Source organism: Oncorhynchus mykiss, chromosome 7, assembly GCF_057628025.1.
Source record: "Oncorhynchus mykiss isolate SJ-2025 chromosome 7, ASM5762802v1, whole genome shotgun sequence".
Taxonomy (NCBI): Eukaryota; Metazoa; Chordata; class Actinopteri; order Salmoniformes; family Salmonidae; genus Oncorhynchus; species Oncorhynchus mykiss.
Genome location: NC_143028.1, coordinates 44,881,140 through 44,893,264, shown reverse-complemented (window position 1 = coordinate 44,893,264; position 12,125 = coordinate 44,881,140). Strand labels below are relative to the sequence as shown.

The 12,125-nt window shown below is 43.3% G+C and overlaps 1 pseudogene; it reads left to right on the top strand.

The window, feature by feature from the left end:
- Nucleotides 1-12,125, top strand: part of LOC149982557 (mitochondrial S-adenosylmethionine carrier protein-like) — an 83,742-nt pseudogene that overhangs the window by 25,022 nt on the left and 46,595 nt on the right.

Genomic DNA, 12,125 nt, shown 5'->3' with positions numbered 1-12,125 from the left:
TAAACAAGTAAAAGTTATGTGTGTGTCGAGGCTTGGCCCCTGACTGACCAATCAGAACGTGCTCCATGGTTGCTTCAGTTTGTGTATTTACACTCTTTTATCTATTGCCTTGGAATCAATTCCAATTCCAATGCTAGTAAACTATAGTTTGCTAAATGGATTACAGATACAAATAACAAAATGTAGACCTATCATTGCTACATACATTAACTTGAAGCCATTTGTGTCCACATTGTTCGGTGTAATTGCATGGCTTCAATAACATTTACACTGATATAGGGGCTAGGCCTACTGTAAATTACATTATGGCTGAGCATGGACATGTCAAACATGGTCAATAAGCAAGATTAAATTAATGATTGATAAGCACTAAAAAGGAACAAATAATTCTAATCTAATTCTAAACTAAACTGTCATGACTGTCCTGGGAGGATAAGGCTGAATAGGTCAGATCAGCTTTGCAATAATTATCTTCAACCAGACTCTCACCCTCAGAGGGGGTTGACAGCTCACACCCTGTTTTAAATCAGGGACAGAACATTCAGCTATCTCCCTCTCCTAATTCACCCAAGAAATGTGCCTTTGACATTTTCCCACCAGAACTCTAACATACTGGAAAAATATTTCTAACATAGAACGTGGAGAATGGGCAGAGGTGACCAAAAAGATGTCGGTTTGGTTGTTATTTTGTGATGTCATTTACTGTAAAATGTCCTGTAATGTCCTGTAAATACACTGTGTGTGTGAAGTGTCCATCCGATGCTTTGCCCATGAAATATAAAAAATGATGAAAGTGTTTCTGTTAAGAGTGGGATGTGATTTTAGAACCTATATGAGGAAATTGTTTCTATAACTTAGTACAAGTAAGTAGTCACCTCCCCCTTGAGTAAGGTCAGAGAGCGTGTCAGCATGAGGGAACCTCCCATTTGAATGAACTGTATAAAATGATGGGTTAAGAATGAACACATCAGACCAGAAAGACGTCTTAAAGTGGTTGAAACTTTGAATCTCAACACGAAGATGATAATTCATTCAATCGGGAAAGAATTAAACATAGTTAGTTCATTTGATAAATAATGTTTATTTCCAAGCTGTATCAGGAGCCAAACCCTTTTATCGACAGTCTTGACTACTTCGCCATTGCATTGGGCAGACAAAAAAAGCCATAATTGAGAGGAAGGGAGGCTATGGGGGAAAAACATAACATTTTATGTTTCTAAATGCGAAGTATACAGATACCAAATGCACATTAGGCTACTCTTGATCCATGCGCACATGGTCAGTGTGCGTCACCGTTGGATAGGCTGCGTTTCCACTGTCCGCCATAACTAACTGCATTACCACTAAAACCAGGCGTTAGGGCTGGAAAATGCCAGAGTGCAGTTTACATGACGAAATTACAAACTAACATGCGTTTGACACTAACACCGCCTTAACACCACCCGAAAATAGATCACAGACACACACAGTCTCATACAACTAACAGTGTGGGGGCACACAATTCAGTCCCATTCAAAATCCTATTTTCCCTAATCCCTAACCCCTAACCCGTACTCTTACCCTAACCTTAAAAGCTAACCCTAACTCATAACCCTAAGCCTAAAACTAATTCTAACCTTAACCCGAAACACCCTAGAAATGGAATTTGACCTTGTGGGGACTAACAAAATGTCCCCAGTTGGTCAAAATGTTGTTTGTTTGCTATTCTTGTGGGGACTTCTGGTATAGTTAAACATGTCCACGCACACGCACACACACACACACACACACACACACACACACACACACACACACACACACACAGAGTGACAGGTCATCAGGCCCCATCTCTGCCCATCTTCTGTGTCTCCCTCTACCTGCAGTGTGTGAATACAAATCAGGCCCGCCTCGTCACCACAAATGAAAACACCAGAATGCCATTATGTTCTCCCCCCCTTATCCACATTACCTTAACCTTCCTTTACTCCTGTCTGGTGTCAGGCAGGCACAGATGCCAGTTTCTTGCATTTTCTCTCTCTCTCTTTCACTCTCTCTTTTGCTGTCTCTTTTGCTCTCTCTTTCTTTTGCTCTTTGGCTCTCTTTTCCTCTCTCGCTCCTGCTTACTGATTCCCTGTGAGCAGCTGGCCGCAGGTATGGCCTGACCACGGGACCTTTCACAAACGCCAGAAATTAGGTGTCATTTGGTCCCAGTCAAACCCCAGGGGACTCAGGTTGAAATATTTTGGACCAGAGGCTCTGCACAGGTGTAAAGCAATGATGAGCCTCTAACCTCACAATGTGAATAATACTCTCTCTGTGAATATCATGCTTCATTTGACACAATCAGAATTCAATCACGATTTGCCACAGAAGATTGTTCTGTAGTTCAAGTTTTGCGATCCACGTCATCATGGGGGAATCATGAGTGGCCATGTTTTCCTGGGGTTTGTTCCGAATTACCACAAACACACTACACACTAGGCCTTCTCGCAACCTTTGTATCAGAAAAAAGTAGGAAGCAAAGAAAGAATAGGTCAAAGACAGAAAGGAGGAAGGAGAGAATGTGAGAGGGGGAGAGGAGAAGCTCCAGGTCCATTGTTTTAGTGACTGCAGCGTGACTGTCCTTCCTATAAAGAATGGTGGAGCTGATGGTGTCTGTCAGGGACTAGCAGGTTGTTATCCAGCCATTATATCACATTTATCTTCATTCCCATTCGCCAGACACATGCCCTGAAAGCTCATTTGTCAAGCGGAGGGAGCGGCTTACTTGCATTTATAAACCCTGTCTCCTGGAGGATGTACTGGAAAATACAGTGTGCCATGCAAGGGGTTCGGGACGGGGTGGTACTGGCATCTGGCTGGCACGGCCTGGAATAATCCATGCATCGCCTCACAAAAGAGAAGAGGCGGGAGCCTGTGATTTATTGGGGGTCTTTAACTACAACTTTGTATCGCATCACCCTCATCTCTCCCTCCTCTTCCTCGCCCTCCCTCCCTCCTCACCTCGCCTCACCTAGCATCAAATGGAGTTGTGCTTCAAATTGGACGTATGATCAAAATGCGTGGTGTCAGAAGGAGATTGGCTCAGCCATTTGTAATATGACCACCCAGCCTATGCCTGTTGGTCGTCCTGTGTAGAAATTGCCCAGTGCCGTCTCTTACTGATGTGTTTCTGCAGGACTGCTCCCAAGAGGCAGGAGCCCCCTCACAGGTTCAAAAGAAAACAGATCTGCAGAATTTCAGAACCGAGATGTGTTTTTTTATGCAGGCACAGGTATTACTACCCATAGGAGATGGGCTATGATGGATATTCTGGTAGATTTCTGACTTCCTGTTGGATGCACTGCTGGGCAGTTGAGGTGATCAGGGATGCTCCGGAATGTTCTTTTGGTTGTCTTCCTGATTCTAAAATAATTTCAATTTTTTGTGTGGATTGCCAGTGATGGTCTTATGGAAATTAGACTGAAATGTGTATTTGGGGATGTCTAAAGTGAGAGTATGGAAGAAGATAAGTTGCCCTTTATGGCCTACTGAATTACAGAGCCTTCAGAAAGTGTTCACACCCCTTGACCTTTTGTACATTTGGTTGTGTTACAGCCTGAAATAAACATATATTACATTGAGATGTTGTGTCACTGGCCTACACTGTCACGGCCGTCCTCCTCTTCATCTGAAGAGGAGAGGCGAGATGGATCTGAGGACCAATACGCAGCGTGGTAAGTGTCCATGGTGAATCTTTAATAAAGAACGACTGAACACTATGCAAAAGAGTAACGAAAACAATAAACCAAATACGACCGTGAAGCTACAAAATGAGACCTGTGCTGACACAAGCCACTAACATAGACAATCACCCACAAACAAACAGTGCAACCCAGGCTACCTAAGTATGATTCTCAATCAGAGACAACTAATGACACCTGCGTCTGATTGAGAACCATACTAGGCCGAAAACATAGAAATGCCCCAAAACATAGAAAAACAAACATAGACTGCCCACCCAACTCACGCCCTGACCATACTAAATAAATACAAAACAACGGAAATAAAGGTCAGAACGTGACATACACACAATGATGTCAAAGTGGAAATAGGTTTTTTGACATTTTATTCAACCCCTTTGTTATGACAAGCCTAAATACGTTCAGGGAAAAATGTGCTTAACAAGTCACATAAAAACTTGCATGGACTCACTCTGTGTGCAATAATAGTGTTTAACATGATTTTTTAATTACTGCCTCATCTTTGTACCCCACTAAATCCAATTATCTATAATGTCCCTCAGTCAAGCAGTGAATTTCAAACACAGATTCAACCACAAAGACCAGGGAGGTTTTCCAATGCCTCGCAAAGAAGGGCACCTATTGGTAGATAGGTGCATGGTGAAGTAATTAATTACACTTCAGGTGGTGTATCAATACACCCAGTCACTACACAGATACAGGCATCCTTTCTAACTCAGGTGCCTGAGAGGAAGGAAACCACTTAGGGATTTCACCATGAGGCCAATGGTGACTTTAAAGCAGCTGTGTGATTGGAGAAAACTAAGGATGGATCAACAGCATTGTAGTTACTCCACAATACTAACCTAATTGTCAGAGTGAAAAGAAGGAAGCCTGTACAGAATACAAATATTCCAAAACATGCATCCTGTTTGCAATAACGCACTAAAGTAAAACTGCTAAAAAAAAATGCCAAAGAAAGCTTTATGTTTGGAGCAAATCCAACACAACACTTCACTGAGTACCACTGTTCATATTTTAAAGTATGGTGGTGGCTACATCATGTTATGGGAATGCTTGTCATCAGCAAGGACTAGGGAGTTTTTTAGGATAAAAAAGAAACGGAATAGAGTTAAGCACAGGCAAAATCCTAGAGGAAAACCTGGTTCAGACACTGGGAGACAAATTCACTTTTCAGCAGGACAATAACTTAATAATAGCAGGACAATAACTTAAAACACAAGGCCAAATATACATTGAAGTTGCTTACCAAGATGACATTGAATGTTCCTGAGTGGCCAAGTTACAGTTTTGACTTAATTTGGCTAGGACATCTAAGGCAAGACTTGAAAATGGCTGTCTGGCAATGATCAACAACCAACTTGACAGCTTGAATAATTGAATAAATAATGCAAATGTTGTACAATCCAGGTGTGCAAGCCTTACCCAGAAAGCCTCACAGCTGAAACAGTGTCAAAGGTGATTCTAACATGTATTGACTCAGGGGTTGAATACTTATCTAATCATTCATAGAAAAATATATATTCTTCCATGTTGACATTACAGAGTATTTTGTGAAGGTCACGGACAAAAAAAAAAAATACAATTCAATCCATTTTATTCCCCACTTTGTAAGACAACAGAATGTGGAACAATTCAAGGGGTGTGAACACTTTCTGAAGGCACTGTACTCATGTCTTTCACTGGCCAGATGGTCACTGTTATGGTGTGTTTTTTTCTGCAAGATCCCTAGTGCTGCAAAATGTACCTTTTAGATGGGCCTGTTTAGTTATTCCATCTGTTTGTTATTTCATCCCACATCACATTAAGCCTGTCTCTTTGCTCAGGCCTGAGGCTGCTCCATATGTGTTGACTCAGCCCTTTTGCTTTCTAGCCAGTTCTCTCTCTGTGAGGTTGAGGATTGTCTTTTAGAGGTGGCAATGCCAAAAATGTTGAATTACAAATTAATGAAATAGTTCTTATCTGCTCTCTGGAGTCTTGCCCATTCCCATTGTCTAAGCCCTCAGTTATTCTACCTGTGGCTCTTTGTGGCGTGTGTCAGTAATCTTGATTGGCCACAGGACAGTGGGCAGGGGATTAACAGGCAGGGAGCCGGAGAGATAGAGGAAGAGACGGGGGGATGGAGGGAGTTAACAAATGGAGTCCTGGATTGATTTGCCTGTGTGCTGATTGGTGCCGTGAAACTGCGTTAATGTCCCCTGTTCCTTCCGCAACCATTTCCTTGTGATTGAGTGTGGGCTCTGTTATTGTTTGGCGGCAGAGTGGAACTGAAAGCAGTTGTCATTAGGATTTACAACAGCAGGCAACCAGGCAGGCAGGCAGGCAGCCAGTAAGGCAGGGAGACAGTCAGGGAGGCCAGAGGAAACACGGGTTCCGATCACATGCTGACTCTTATTACGGCCACACACTCCAAATTGCTTGTAAATAAAGATAAATGGCGCAGGGAGTGTAAAAGATGCTGACATTGGATTTATCATACAATTAGCCTAACAAGCCAGTCTGAGGGAGATGGGGAGTGAGGTGGGGAGGGGGAACACATATCTATCACATGCCCACGCTCCTCCCTCTAAACATGAGGTAACAAGCCAGTCCTAAACAACCCAGTGGGTGACACCTAAATCTGCCTCCGCTGTCCCTCCCCCATCACTCATGGGTCTGGTCTCAGATAGTGCTTTCACAAACCCATCCTCTGAAATCGTCTGGTCCATGCACTCGCCCTCTCCTCCTCTCCTCTCCACACCTCTCCCTATAGCAGTTCTTAAATTACTCCCAAATTAACATTGTCCCTAATTGATTTGGTATCATCTTTGTCTCATTCCGCAGCCTCCCGTGAGCTGATGTGAGAGAGTGCCCGCCACCATTCCCAGCCCCCGATTCAATTAAATCAGGAATTACTTGTCATAGCCACTTTTGTATCCATTTAGCAGCATAATTCTGATCCTTTGGAGAATTACGTGGGGGAAACATGATGTACAATGTATGATAAATGTTAACCCAGCCAAAGGGAGAGTAAATTAAATCTTGGAAATGGATCCTGTCAGGTTGGATAGCAGACAAATGGTGGCTGGTGCTCTATCTCACCACTGGGTGGCACTGTTGCACCATGCTTTGGATGGAGAACAGAGAAACTTCCCTCTGCGTACTGTCCAGGGCTCTCCAGCCCTGTTCCTGGAGAGCTACCGTCCTGTAGGTTTTCACTCCAACCCTAATCTAGGACACTTACTTCTAATAATTATCTGGTTGATAAGCTGAACTAGGTTAGTTACAACTGGGGTTGGAGCGAAAACCTGCAGGAGGGTAACACCCCTACAGTAGACAAAGGCCACATTCACAATTAGACACCTAGGTTATTTCTGTGTAGTTAGGATCTGGAACAATGGTTTGTTGGTTTGTGTCTTGTTTGGAATAACATTTCAGAGCCATAGGCATTATCCTTCTAACCTCGATCTAAGATTCAGATTAAGTGAAATAGTTAGTTCACCAGGACCTGTTAGAATGATATCTTAACCAAACTTTACCACATGCTGGTCTCACATATTTGGGTGACCTTGAAAATCATCTTAGACAAGTTGGCAACTACTGGTCTCAATTCATTCCACAGGAACAGTAAAATGACTAGCTGTGCAACGAGATTTGTTCCCAGACAAACTGAATTCTCCATCTCTCAGACACCGGTGGTCACCCTCTCTCTACTCTCCATCCCCCATGTCTAGTCTATACATACATTACATGTAATGACCTGCTCTGGCAGAGGGGTGGAGTGGGGAGGTGGAATATAGAGCAGCAGTGTGTGTGTGCTCACAGTCAGTGTGCCACGAAGAGGGCAGAAGACCAGGGATGTGTCCCAAGGTGCTGCTGTGCTCTATCCCAGGTAGAGCCTGTCCTAGACCAGAGAGGGCTGACAGGGCTTAGAGTTGAGGATGTCCTACCAGCCTACCAGTAATCTCCAGGGTGCCACTGCCACCTCAGTGCCACATTCCCCTCTGCGGAGTGAGATTGCCTCGGTGATGGTAACGACAGCCGTCTCGCATCCAGGGGAGTCAGGGGTACGGTGCGGGGGGCTCCTCACCTCCCTCAGTCTGGGAGATTGCTTCCTGTTACCGGTGCTCCCCAGTATTTCCGCCCCATGCAGCATTAATGGGAAATCAATCGGAGGAGCCCAGCCTTAACCGAGCAGGAGGCAGCAGCCATAAATATTCATGTCCATTTTGAGAAGTTGTTTGCACTCCATATTTCTGTTGACACATGGGGTCTGTGTTGGCATTTGTATCTGGAGGTATGAGGGGTGGTGGGCCGAAGGGGTATGTGTGTTTTGCAGAGGGACACAGATGGGAAATGAGGCAGTGACAGTGACCTGTTTACCTGCTGCTCAGGTGTCATGTGATTAAGAGTTGGTTTGTCAGTCACACAGGTCAGGGCTGGGTCATTAAAATGTTTCAAAGGAGCAGCAGGCCTATACTAACACAAACACCAGGTAGTCTATTCCCCTTTGCTGTCTGGTAGCTTACTGTTGAACAGTTTTCTCTTAATCTAAATCAAACATACAGTGCAGGGGAATAGATAACAATTGCATTTCTCATCTGTTGTCTTATGAGTTTAACTGTTCGTTACATGTGTGTGTGTTTTTGTGTGTGTGTGTTTTTGTGTGTATGATCTGTTCTGGGTGTTGTGATGTCCTATGTTCCTCCTCTAGGTCCCATGTCTGATCAGGGTGCCTACTGAGGAGGTGAAGCAGAGGACTCAGGCCTTGCTGTCCTCCAACACCTCCCAGGTGCTGCTGGCCACCCTCAGAGAAGAGGTTAGTCTACACCACGACCCATCAACGCCAGCACATTTATTTTTCCATTCTCTCCATGTGTTCCATGCATGTGTGTGTGTATCCAGACAGTGTTTGTGGGTGTGCGCGTGTGTCCTAAGTAGATATAACACCTATCTTGTCTCTGTACAGAGGCTTGTCCAGGGGCTACGGGAGTGCGGTACACAGAGAGGTAGGTCTATTCTACCACACACACCTTCCCTTCTACACTGACTTGAACAAAAGTGCATCAAAGCTTTCACGTTGCATTAGCCTCCATCAAACATCATTGGCAAGATCATGGACTCCTCTTGATATGTTCTTTGGCAGGTGTACCAGTATGCTTGTATGTATGCAGCCAATACCACCATAACATGTCAGGTACTGTACTTGTAGAATGAGACTATTCAGAATTGATTAATTCATGATAACTGCGTGAAAGATGGTTTTATTTTCTCCCATTATTCGTCTGAAAGTGTTCTAAATCCCCCTGGGCAGAGAGGGAAGTGGATGGAAACACTGAACTCTTGTTTTTTTCTCTGTTTCATTTTGCACAATTACTTAACCGAGACCAGTTCCATCTGTTTGAATCGCTTGATTAATTCAAGTAATTAGAGATGTTATAAATGCAAAACAAAATGAGGAGAAAAAAAAGCAGAGATTGAACATTGAAGCAGTCCCCTTGATGAAGGCTCACCTTTGTAATGGAGTGCCCACTCTGCTCCCTCTCGCTCTTTGATTCATTATCTGCTGGTTAATTGCCCCTGCAGAGGTAATGTCTCCTGGATTCAGGCACGTTGCACACCTCGCATTTATCTCCACCACAGGTTTTCTTTCTTCTTCTTTCTCATTTTCAATAGATTGAGAAAGAAACAGAGAGAGGGAAGAAAAGTTGTATATGAAGGTGACACTCGTTTTTTCTGTCTCTTTTTTGGGGTAATATAGTCCCCTACTGCTGTGCTAGCCTGTTCTTATTTTCTGCCTCACTAAACCGATGTTATTCACACAAATTCCATCTGGACAGGGAGGGAAAAAAGGACAACAAGGCTCTCTGATTTCTCCAAGGGGATGTGAATAAATGAATACATTTGGAGGCTGGTGCCCGGCCTCTGTGCATACTAAGGGCCAGATGAAACAGGCGGGGAGAGAGGCAGAGGAGCGCCTAGGATCCTCCTCGCGATTGGCTTTGACGTGTGTCAGGAAGGTAATTCATTTTCTCAGCCGGCTATCCGCTGTCTCATCCTGCTCGGCGACCCTGTCAAGATAACTTTATTTAGCTTGAGCGGCGCTCCCCCAGCACGGCCATCTAATTGGGGTCCTCTCTATGATGTAGATTCATTAAGGATCCTTCAGAAGGGATTTCTGATAGCAAAGATCTCACAGGTTACGGCAGGAAGGGAGTGTGGCCGTGTCCAGGATGAGGGGTTACACAAATAAGGAGTGGTGGAGAACTGATTCACAACTGGCATGATTATGTTAGGTAGCACATCAGCTTTCTTATTTACATATTATATATATACAGTACCAGTCAAAAGTATGGACCTACTCATTCTAGGGTTTTTCTTTATTTTTACTATGTTCTACATTGTAGAATAATAGTGAAGACATTAAAACTATGAAATAACACATCATGTAGTAACTAAAAAAGTTTTAAACAAATCTAAATATATTCTAGATTTTAGGTTCTTCGAAGTAGCCACCATTTGCCTTGAAGACAGCTTTGCCCACTCTTTGCATTCTTTCAACCAGCTTCAGGAAGAATGCTTTTCCAACAGTCTTGAAGGAGTTCCCACATATGCTGAGCACTTGTTGGCTGCTTTTCCTTCACTCTGCGTTCCAACTCATCCCAAACCATCTCAATTGGGTTGAGGTTGGGTGATTGTGGAGGCCAGGTCATCTGATGCAGCAGTCCATGACTCTCCTTGGTCAAAAAGCCCTTATACAGCCTGGAGGTGTGTTGGGTCATTGTCCTGTTGAAAAACAAATGATAGTCCCACTAAGCGCAAACCAGATGGGATGGCATAACGCTGCAGAATGCTGTGGTAGCCATGATGGTTAAGTGTACCTTGAATTCTAAATGAATCCCTGACAGTGTCACCAGCAAAGCACCACTACACCATCACACCACTTTCTCCATGCTTCACGGTGGGAACCACACATGCAGAGATCATCCATTCACCTACTCTGCGCCTCACAAAGACACGGAGGTTGGAACCAAAAATCTGAAATTTGGACAGATTTCCACATGTCTAATGTCCGTTGCTCGTGTTTCATGGACCAAGCAAGTCTCTTCTTCTTATTGGTGTCCTTTAGTAGTGTTTTCTTTGCAGCAATTTGACCATGAAGGCCTGATTCACGCAGTCTCCTCTGAAAAGTTGATGTTGAGATGTGTCTGTTACTTGAACTCTGTGAAGCATTTATTTGGGCTGCAATCTGAGGTGCAGTTAACTCTAATCTGAGGAAGAGTAGTCATGATCGGACCAATGCGCAGCGTGGTAGGTGTCCATGTTAATATTTAATAAATCAACTGAACACTGAATAACAAAACAACTAAGCGCGTGAACGAAACAGTCCTGTAAGGTGCAAACACACAAAACAACTACCCACAAATCAACTGGGGAAAAACAGACTACCTAAGTATGATTCTCAATCAAAGACAACGATTGACAGCTGCCTCTGATTGAGAACCATACCAGGCCAAAACACATAGAAAACCAAAACTAGAACAACACATAGAATGCCCACCCCAACTCACGCCCTGACCAACCTAAACAAGAAACATAACAAAGGAACTAAGGTCAGGACGTGACACTAATGAACTTATCCTCTGCAGCAGAGATAGTTCTCTGAGTCTTCCTTTCTTGATGCGGTCTTCGTGAGAGCCAGTTTCATCATAGCTCTTAATGTTTTTTTCCAACTGCACTTGAAGAAACTTTCTTGAAAGTCCTTGGCATTTTCTGGGTTGACTGACCTTCATGTCTTAAAGTAATGATGGACTCTCCTTCCTCTTTGCCTATTTGGTTACTACATGATTCCATATGTGTTATTTCATACAATGTAGAAAATAGTCCAATATAAAAAAAAACTTGAATGAGTAGGTGTGTCCAAACTTTTGACTGGCACTGTATGTTTGATGTATACTTTCTTAATGAACTATTACATGGTTTATCTTTGTAAAGCTGAGGTATCATTTAAGTTTCAGACAGATCCAGTATGAAATAGCCTTAAATGAGAAATCCAGCTCAAGCAAAGTGATTTTGATTTGTCTGTGCAAAAAAAAGCACTTACTTTAATCTAAATATAAGTTGTGGTGAGTCATTATTTAGGATTCCTATGCAGTAGGCTGTTAAGTGCATTTGTTGTGCATTTAGATCAGTGATTCATTGTAAAGCCCAGTAAATCACCACAGTCAGTAGCATGTAAATGTATGTGCTAAATACTTCTAATTAAGCCCTTGCTTTGGTCTTTTGTTTATGTACTTTGGCATGTTCCTCAGTTTGGGTGGTTTTTGATGTTCTCTCTTCACCACCTCTGTTCAGAGTACTGCTTCTCTTCATCACCAGACGGAGAGTATTCCACTCAGACTCTTCTGTTCCATTTTACATGAA